The 4640-nt window shown below is 37.5% G+C and overlaps 1 pseudogene; it reads left to right on the top strand.

The window, feature by feature from the left end:
• The first annotated feature begins 1232 nt into the window (after window positions 1-1232).
• Window positions 1233-1405, top strand: LOC130832161 (U2 spliceosomal RNA; annotated as a pseudogene).
• Window positions 1406-4640: the final 3235 nt, after the last annotated feature.

Raw genomic sequence — 4640 nt, 5'->3', positions numbered from 1 at the left:
AAAACAGAGACAATGGTTTCCTTATCTTTTTTTCACCCCCCCAAAATTTTTTTAAACATTCTGACATCTCAATAATAGTCTATGCAGTTACGTAGAAAGAAAGCTCTGAACGTGGAGAAGCTGTCACTCTTTTTGTCAGTTTTACACACAAATATGTATCTAACTCATTCTACCTTCCTGTATCTGGGAGGAACTGCAGTTTTCTCAGTTCTCACTGATGGAGGAACCGTAGAGGAAATTCCAACCAGAAAAGGAGAATGCCTGACTCTTTCTTTAGTAGTGACACCACAAAGATTTCATTTCATAAATGTCCTTGTCCCATTTAGACTGTAGACAGTAAACACAAATGCCTGCTTTGGGGGTGGGAGTCAGGGGATGTGGGGAATGGGAGAATCCTACTGGTGGATGGCACACAGGGATGGCTGACTGCACAAAGGCGAATGCATGCTGTTACTCATTGGATAGTCTTAGTCCCCCAGGATGAATTAAAAAGTCATCGTGTGATAGTACATTGTAAAACTTCACAAAATTCAGGAACAGTTGAGAAAATAAGATATCAGAGGTAGTGAAGGTCTGTGAGTGTTTTTAAATATCTAAATTGACAAAGAATGATACTCTGTCTAGAAATAAATACTAAATCATATAAAAATAAATGTAAAGGTCTCACTGGAGCTAAGGATACAAGCAAAGTAGTCAAATTCTCTTCCCTGTTTCTGTCACTTAGAATAATAACAACCAGGTAAAATCTGATGTTTTTCATTACACTCTCTAATGTTTTCAGGATTTACTCTCTGTTGACCTTTGTCTGGGGACCCTGGGATCCACGTAGCAGAGGTCAGTTTTATGTACACACCAAGATTGTTTAATTTCACTCATTGCCTACAGAAAGAGAGTGAGATGCTCAAGGCAGGAGTCAGGAGCCTACAGAAAGGAACACCACTGGTGGTACAACAATTCAGCACGGACATTCTTTTGTCTCTCACTTGATACGTTTTCTTGACCTAAAGTTTCTGATCCATGATTTCTGTGTGAAGGAAGGATGATGAAGCCCTTCCTATCTTTCTTCCCCAGTTGTTTAGAGTTAAAAATGCAAACATTGTAGAGGTAAAGCATGAATGAAAAGTAGGGAATTAAACACAATTTATCAGCTTCAAAACCTCTTTCCTTTTAAAGTCCCAGGTTAGTAAACCTCATAGGGCATTGCACACAATATTCTCTATTATTACCAGTCTATCGCTTCTCGGCCTTTTGGCTAAGATCAAGTGTAGTATCTATTATTACCAGTCTATAAACATAACCTATATTTATAAAGTCATTCATCAAGTAACAAGGCACTGTGATATTAATCTGAAGTTGGAGGCATTTCATGCTCAATGATAATTTGTATTATAGGTGCCTACTCAATGTATTGAAAAATAAAAAATTAAGTGACCATTGAACTTTGACAAGATTCTGAAGGCTTAACTCTTGAGATGGATTTTCAGTGATAGTTGGATGTATGAAAGAAATAGAGGAAGGAGACAAGATCATTTTAATAGCTCAGTGGCTTGGCTTCATGTGCCGCCTTACCCAGCCCCCAAACCCAGGACAAGCACCTTCCATATAGTTCTGCTTTGGAAATAATCCAACACAAGTGATTCATTTGGGGTCACCTCCACATAATTAGAAATGTTCCTTCACTGACTCAGTCCCTTATTACTCTCCGTTTTCATAATGAAATGCTTATTTCCTATCAACCAAAGGAAACCATGTGATATATTATTAGATAGTTTACCTGAAACACTGAGTGCAGTGCCTGGCATACAAGACCAGCTCAATAAATATTAACCTTCATGATTCTGAAATTGTCATTTCTAAAATGCTTGGATAGTGGATATGACTTATGTAAGTTGGCCCTTAAGGATTGTAGAGATGATTACCCATTGCTTTACCCATAGTTGTTTCATCAAGCACCTAATATCTAGCTAGGTGTTGCCTTCACCTAACCCAGCTGAAACTATTTTATCATTGAATTGATTAAAAAATACTGGATAACCTAGACATTTCCATTACCCAACAATAAGAGATCTATCTGTTTCCTGTGAAATAATTAGTTTAGAACAACTTACAGCAATTTTATGACTGGGATACTGGCCTATATTGAGTAAATAATTATATGCTTCAGAGAAGGAAAAACAACTGATTAAAAAATGACCAAAACTGAAAAAATGCCTTGGGTGTTGGCTATCTATTTTAACACTTTAATCCACCGTCTTCCACAACCCTCTTTTCTTCAGACATCAGTTACATCCCCTATCTTTAATCCTAATATTTGAGGGAAAAAAGTAGATGGTTATCACTTCTGATGAGCCACTCCCTGATTTTGTCTGTGCACTCTCCTTATAACCTGCCAAAATTCAGAGGATGTAAACTTCTAAGACCATGCACTGAGAAGCTTTTGTTGTAGTCAGGACCATGTCTGATCTCAGGAAGATTGTGTGTCTCCTGAGAGAGAACCACGTCCCTCCTAGCAATGCCCTCAACTCCACACACACACACACACACATACACAGCAGCATACAAGGCTGTGATTATGTGATGATATATCTGGGCTTTCTTCCTTCTGAAAAAAAGTGGAATATGTTATATTTCAGTTCTTCTCCATGTTCTGAATCCTTATTCCACCTCCCTCTCCTAGGAGACATATTTTCTTCTCACTAAAGTGTCTAGAAATAGTTTGATTCTGTCTCTCAGGAATTGCCATGGAGAGAATTGTCTCTATCTGTTGGTAAATGCTAACGTTTAGGAAGCAAAATAAGTAAATGTAAAAGACAATGTAAGAACAAATGTAAAAGTAAATCAACAGTGGATATAATAAATAACCTGTATTATAGGTGACTGCTATCATAGATGTGCATATAATATGATACAATTTCAAGTGAAGTGAACTACTGCAATCAAACCTTTGACCACTCTAAACTATTAACAGAAAATAGGTTTTAAATTTTTTCTGAATTGAACAAAATAGCCATCAAAAATAATTATGAAAACTACATAAGTAACTTTCATGTTACATGATGCAGTTAATATTTATTCTGATTTTATAAAAGATTCAAATTAATAAAGAATAATCTAGTTGCACATGAGTTTAACAAAGAGCCTACTTGAAAAAAGCTGTAAATTACCAAATACTATTTATTGAAATGATTTTTAAAAGTGAGTAAGGTATTAGACACCTATTATTGTTATGCTAGAAATGAAAAGGAGAAGTAATAGGAAAGATTGAGTTATTATTTGGACAAGATTCCCTTTATTGCAACCCTGTTAAATGAGTTATACACAATGCCCTCTTTGGAATTCCACACAAAGAACTTACTGTCTCAATGTTTTATATTCTGGTTTACGCTCTTTGCTTTTAGTACTCCTGAATTAGAAGCTGATTTCTTGAACAGGATGAAAATGTAGTTCTTACAATTATCGTTCTCTGAATCAGATATAGAGCCTGTGGGATATTTATTAGGTTTATGAGTACTGGACAAGACAGTTATCTTCTCTAACATTTTCCAACTCCTTAGTAACAGAATACTGAATTTATTTAGCGCAGCAAATGCACTCAGTTAAAGAACATGTTTCTCAGCTTCCCTTGCAGCTAGGTGTAGACTACAAGTAATTCTGGCTGATAAGATATAGATTGAAGTAGGTTGGTATATCCAGGAAGTTTCCTTAAAGGGAAGGAGAATGCCTTGTTTTGACCTCCTCCATCCATCCTGCTGTCCTGGAACTCAATATGATGGTTGACTGAAAGCCCTAGTCTGCAGCTCACATGATAAGGACAAGTGCCTCCTTTAGGGAGCAAATTTTTAAGTTTGTATGCCTTCTCTTTATCCTGCAAAGCCTGGCTGGGTACCAACAGTCTCCTGTTTGCTTTCCTTGGGACAGTGCTGAATGCTCAAGTTTGTGTGCTTTCTCCCAGTCCCAGAGTCAGGCTGGCTTTCTGCACAAACTCTGCAGCCATCTGCAAAGGCTTGCACTTGCTGCTCTTCAGTGTGCACATAAAGCCAGCCACTGGGGAAAGACGTGTGAGGGTGAGGCAAACAGAGTATTTGGATACCCATGGCCCATTTGAAGCATCTTCAAACAAGGCATCCCCAGTGACTCATGGGCAGGCTTCCTGAAACAGTCCAGGACATGGTTAGTAGGATCCTTGTCCCTTTGATGCCCAGCAAGAGCCCTGGCTGCTCTTCTCCCAGCGCTTCTTTATCCCTGGTCATGCTACACACCTCAGAAATCTAAAAGAATTGGGTCTCTGGAAGCATCCCATATTGCTTTAACGTTTTTGTCTCCAAAGTATGGTGTCTGTGTTCCCTCAAGAACAGTTTCAGTTCATTTTGTTCCTTTGAATGGGACACATTTTCCTGTTTCTTTGTATGTTTTTTAAGTTTTTGGTTGAAAATTGGACATTTTAATATTATAATGTGGTAACTCTAGAATCAGATTCACCTTGTTTGCAAGATGTGTTGGATTTTTATTATTTTTGAAGTCTGTAGAAGCCCTTTTATTTAGTTCTTTTTCAAACCAGGTTTTGCAAAGAATTTATCTCTTGTTATGTGTGGTCACTGAAGTCTCTGTTCTTTTAGCCTAAGTAAGCTAATGTTTGAAAA

Source organism: Hippopotamus amphibius, chromosome 11 (genome assembly GCF_030028045.1).
Source record: "Hippopotamus amphibius kiboko isolate mHipAmp2 chromosome 11, mHipAmp2.hap2, whole genome shotgun sequence".
NCBI classification, from domain to species: Eukaryota; Metazoa; Chordata; class Mammalia; order Artiodactyla; family Hippopotamidae; genus Hippopotamus; species Hippopotamus amphibius.
Note: the sequence above shows the minus strand (reverse complement) of the source record. Positions and strands in the feature narration are given on the sequence as shown.